A 5,861-nucleotide genomic window follows, 5' to 3' on the forward strand; every position below is an offset into this window, starting at 1 on the left:
CGCGCACCCCTTGCTCGCCCCCGCCGCGGCCGCCGACGGACGTTCTCGCCCGCGGCTCCCTCCGCGCTCCGACCGCCCCCGTCGCCCAACGGCGCCCGCGGACTCTTCCCGCTGGGTTTTCCAGGCTCGGCCGCGGCGGGATCCCTCTGGGCCGGGGGGACGGGAAGCAATAGCGGCGGCGGCGGGGCGAGCCCGGCCGCCCGGCGAGGGTCGGCGTCCTCCTAACGCTGCTCCGTATCTCTGTGATCAAGGCAATACTGACCCCCTACCTGTCCTGTGCGCATGCCTCTACCTGTCAGCCAGTACTAGAGTTCGAATAAAGACGTCCGCGAGCTGCCGTCAGCTCACGCCTATGCCTCCCGGCCTCGGCCCTCGTCTCTCCGCGAGCTCCCCGCGTGCCCGCAAACCCCTTCCCCTGTGCCGAAACCCCGGGTGCCCCGGCGCCGGGGAGAGCTGTTTCGGCTCCTTGCTTTCTTGCGCAGCTCAGAGCCCGCTGGAAAGCCCGCGGCGGGTTTGCTTCAACATCCACGCGATCTTCATTTGTTGAAGGTTTAAGGAGTCTGAGTCTCGGAGATGAAATAATCGGCGCTATTGCGGTGCCGTCCTTAGGTTTCAGAGTGAACGCCCTGTTGAGATGTTCTCACCGAGCCGTGCAGCCAGGGCCAAGAGGATAGCACTGGGCTGATTTGCAGCTGGAAGGTTAAAGCCCAGGGAAATCGGCTCGTGTGATTGAGCTACTGCAAAACCGAAGAGAAAGCACTCAAAAAATGTGAGCAATCAGCGCTTTGCTGGCTGGTGGCCAAACGTCAATTAGAGAGAGAGAACCTTTCTCCGAGGCGGCGAGAGAAACTCTGCGTCTTCCACTCCGGCTGCAGAAAGGCATTTTGCGAGCGAGCTGGGCTGCAAGCGGCAGCCCGGGCCCCACGCTGCTATCGAACGCGCTGCTGGATCCCTAATGCTATTAAACGCCATGGAAATGCTCCAAAATTGCCGTAGTTGCGCGCTCGGATCAATGCCGAGCGCTTGGGTTGGTCGGGCCTGCAAGCAGAGCAGAGATGCTCGTTCGGATGAAACCGGCCGCCCGATGCCCCTGGGCAGGCAGCGTTTCGGGACCGGCGTCCCCGGAGCAACGTGGTGTCGCTCTCCGGGACCTGCTGGGCTGCAAAACGGTCCGGCGGGAGCTCGAGGAGAGCAGGAGCAGCCGGGGCTGGCCAGCGCTTGGGGTTCAGGACGGGGTGGCCCCGTGGCGGGTGGATGGCTGGGATGAGAGCGGGGTCGGCCAGGTAAGGTCCTTCGTCCCGTGGCACCGCTGCCAATGGGGGGGATCGGCAGGGGTGGTGCCAGCCCCAAATCACTGGATCGGGGTGGGGGTGGGGGGGCGAAGCCGGGTGCCCGATCCGCCCTGGCAGCTCTTGAGATGGTGGCATCTCCTGCAGGCCAAAGTGTCCTGCGAGAGGTGGCCTTGAGGGAAGGGGCTCCCCGGGTTTTGATGACCCCCCCCCGCGGCACGGCAAGGGATGCGAAGGAGCGAGTGCCGCTATTTTGTGTCCCTGCTTTTTCCCCTCCCTCTTCGTCACAGCCCCGGAGATGCGCTTCCCGGGAGCGGGGCCGAGCCACCCGGCGGAGGGAACCGCGATGTTTCGGGAGCTGTCCTTCGGAGCAGGGAGCAGCTCCAGGGCCTCTGGCAGCACCTGGGGTATTTAGGAAGCGGGGGGGGGGGCTCTGCAGGTGTAACTCCTTCCTACAGGATACCTGCGAGAAGAGGAGGCGCTTCCTTCCCTTCCTTAATTCCTGCTCTTAATTGAAAATACCTGCAGTTTGCCACTGCCTGGCGGACTCGCGCTGGGGGCTGCAGGAGACGGAGCCGTGGGATGCTGGAGAGATCCTAAACCTGCCCCAAAGTAGCTGCCCTGCTCAGCAGCGACGGTGACATCGGTGCCCGTATGGATGGGAAATGCCTCCCCCAGCTCCGCACCGTCGCAGGTGCCTGATGGACCCTTTGCGGCCGGGTCTCTCGCCAGCTTTCCCGCGGCTCCGTCTCCCACCGTGCCTATTCCTACCGGAGCTTCGCCCCGCTCCAAAGCAACCGGCACCGGTTTGCTGCCGGTTGGGCTCCGGTTTTCTCTCGAGCGGGGTTTCGCTAGCCGCAGCACTGAGCATTAGCCCCTGGCGCGGCTCTGCTCCCGGCGAAGCACTGCCGTAAGCATGCGGCGGCGAGCCAAGGCCCCGGATGGACGGACAGACGGACGAGCGCGGCCGCTGCAATCCCCCTCCCAACCCCTCGGAGATTTACAGCCCTGCCGTCCCCGGCTGTCAGAGCTCCGCACTTCTGTTCCCCTCCGGTGACGCTTGGAGCCCACAAATAGTGACTCCGAATGTTCCCCTCCCCGGAGCAGGCAGCGAGGAACCGAGACGTCCCTTTGGCAAGTTCTCCCGTCCCCAGAAGTGGCTGAGAGGTCTCCGAGGTCCCTGGACCTCTCTCCAGGCTGGCTGGGGGGGTGTCAGGGTGCCCGTGATGGGTGTTGCAGGGTGCTGCGATCGCGTTGGAGCCGAAGGGCAGCGGGGGGTGGCGTGTGTGTGCTTGGCCGGTTCGAGGAGCTGGGAAACTGGGATTTGCTCCTGGCTTGCGCACAGGTTTCTTCGGGTTTGAGCAAGCGGGTTTGCGCCTCAGTTTCCCCATCCGGGTGTCCCTCGCTTTGAGAAAGGATGCGCTGCCAGGAGAAAACCTTTGGCAAAGGAGGCGTTGGTGTATTCTGCGAGGGGGAAAAAAAAGCTCTTGGAGTCAAGCGAGGACAGTCCCGGCTAATTGGAGAGCGGAGAGCCGGAGCTTGTTTGCCTATTACGGTCCCAGCAACGCTCGGCTGAAGCGCGGCTCCGAGCGCAGGCAGGGAGCTGGCAGCGCAGGCGAAACCTCGGCATACCTGGAGGGAGCGATTTGTCGGCCCCCCCCCCACACCCCGAGATCCCAATAGGAGCGCAAAAAATATCCCTGGCCTTGTTCTTGGCTTTCCCGACTCGTTTCTGGTGTCCGAGACGAGGCCACCAAGGTGCCGCGGTGGGGAGCGCGGCGAGAGGCTGGCTGTGATTTTTTGCGGCCGAGTCGGTGTGGGGGGTGGGGGGGGGGAACCACCTTGCCAGGCCACCGCTCGCCCAGGTCGTTCCCAAATTCCTCCGTAACAGGTGGCTCCTTCCTCCCTCCCCATCCCGCGGTAGCTCTCTCCGGCCAAACCAGGCAGTGCGCCGGGTCGACGTGCTAGTTACTGCCTCGCTCCTCCCCGCCAGCTGGGGACGGACAGACAGCCGGTTGTCTTGGCTCGGGAGAAGGACAGCTTGGAAAGGTGACACAAAAACCCGAGGAGCCCTGCGGCTGGCGGAGCGGATCGTGCATCTCCTCCATCCCCACCAGGCCGGTCCTGCCCCTGTCGCGGGTGCAGAGACCCCGGGACACGCATGGGGACCCTGCTGTCACCTCTCCATCCCCTCCCTTTTTTTTTTTTTTCCTTTTCCAGCTGATTCATGAAATCCCGGTGCTTGCAGCGCCGTGTTGCTTTAAGCTGTTTACTCGAGTTCAGGAGGCGACTGTGCACGGGGTATTTTTAGCTCGCTGGGTAGCAGAGCGGGATTAAAATGCAGCCAGTGTTACAGACGCTGGGGGTGAATCAGTATTCCAGCGCAAGCCGCTCCGTGCCAGCGTTTTCCATTGAGTGTCTGAAAAACCCGCGTTTCCATGGAGACCCGGCTCCAGGGCAACCCGCTTCCTCGGGAAAAAGCGGGCGCGCAGGTAGGGCGACGACGGCGCGAGGAGGCATCTGCCCGAGGCGGCCGCCGGCTGGAAGCGCCGGCTCCATTGGCGCCGGGGCCGTGCGGCTCCGGGCGTTAGGGCTGGGCAGGCGCCGGCGGAGGGCGGCTGGAGAAAGGGGGCGCTTGCCCCATCCCAATGGCCTTCCGCATTGTGGCGGGTTGGACCAGTCGTGGTCATGGCCGTGGTGGCTTTGATGGGAACGTGCCCAGGACGCCTTGCTGGGGAGGAACGGGAGGGATGAGCGGAGCCGTCTGCTTTGGCCTTGCTCCCCATGAGATGAACCGGGAACATCTCCCCTTCCCAGCATTTGCTGAGCTAAATGAGTTCAATTAGCAGATCCCCTTACCCATGTTGGTGCCTCTTCCTCTTCCACCTCAAGGATGGCTTTGCCGGGGCAGGGTGTCTTCTGTCCAGTGTGGGACCAGAAACGCTCCAAGAGGACTCAGGGATGAAGATGGTTATTTAGCAAAGCGAAGCCGGTCGGCGTGCGGAGATCTTGGCATTCCCTGCTCCAGCACTGGGGAAGAGCTGGCAAGAGAGACCAAGGGGTGGCTGGTTCTTCTGGAGTTAGATGATAGTCTGCTTGTTTTAATAACCACAAGTTGGGTGGTCTGTGGCCTCGTTCGATGGCGCCCTTGGAGATGATGTTTTGATGGGGACGTGGAGAAGGGTCTCCTGTTGAATCACAAGAGTTGGTCTCTGTTCGTGCAGCATCCAGCGGCAGGGTCCTGCCTGGATCCTGGGTTTTCCAAGCAAGTCCCATTTCTGGATCCACCAAGACTCAAGGAGCTGAGGATCAGATTTCCTCCTGGTTGCTTTTCTGATGTGACTTTTGCACATGGTGACCCACCACAAGCCCAGACAACTCAGCCCTGGCCCGTATGTAGCTGTCCCGAAGGAGGCTGAAATCATTCAAGCATCATTCAAGCATTAAAGCACTCTAATAAAATGCACAAAATAAAGCCCCACTCCCGGCGCGATCAGCCCCATCGCTGCCTCCTTGCGTGGGAGTTATCTTGAGTCTCAAACCAGGGTTGAACAAAGCCACCCAGTTTTCGAAGCAGACTTTGCACTTTTCCATCCCTCACCTGGGGCGGGGGGAAAATCTGCATGAAAACCTCTACAGTATCCCCACGCCTTTCTCAAAAAAAAGAGAAATGGATGTTGAAAACCCCATGTCCTTGGAACAAAACCCAAGCTGAGAACTTGTACTGAACAAAATGACTTTTATTGAAGCATTTTTTTCAGCCTGATTTATTAATATTTTTGCCCAAACAGAATACTTTCTGAGAAAAGGCTCCTTTTGATCTAAAAAACTGTTGTCATTGGTGTTTTTTTTAATTGAAAAACCACTTCCATTTCATTAATAGCTGTTCTAGCATCCCTAGCCTGCACTCAGCACACTTGAAACAGCTCCTGTCCAACGGGTTATTTTCCAGGACTGGAAACAGCCAACACGATGGGCTTTTATCAATGCTCACGGCATATTTAGACAGGCTTGTTCTTATGCAGGCAACATTCAGAAAACAGTCTGTTTTCCTTGTTCAGGGTAACAAAAGGGAGGAAAAAGTCATCCTTCAGCCTGGCCCCGTGTTTTTGTGTGGTCTTGTAACTTGGTTTGTCTTGGTTTTGGTCAACGCTCAGCGCAGGTTTGTCTAGGGCTGGCGCTGCATAAGGCAGTGGGACTTGTGGTCCAAGAAATCACAGCGGGTTTCTGGTTTGCTGGGAATACATCGGAGAGCCGCCTTCTGCCTTCCTTTGCTTTATGAAGCTGCCTGATTTGGAGCATCTAAAAGGTTTTTTGGGAGTCGAGGACCTTTCTGGTCCAGCAGACCCACCTTTGCCTGCAAGTGATGCATGTGGTCACGGGGAGCCTCAGCGTCTCTGGGGTCGGGGACGCGCGTTTAACCCTGCCAGATGCTCGTCGAAGCTCGGTTACGCTCGGCGGCAACAAAAGGCCTTTTTCGTGCGCGCGTCTTGAGGATCCTGCACGAACCACAGGCAAATGAATTGCCTCTTATCGCCGCTGCCCGTCCGGGCTCTCCACATCATTAGCCTT

Source organism: Apteryx rowi, unplaced genomic scaffold (genome assembly GCF_003343035.1).
Source record: "Apteryx rowi isolate R43461 unplaced genomic scaffold, aptRow1 scaffold_132, whole genome shotgun sequence".
Lineage (NCBI taxonomy): Eukaryota > Metazoa > Chordata > Aves > Apterygiformes > Apterygidae > Apteryx > Apteryx rowi.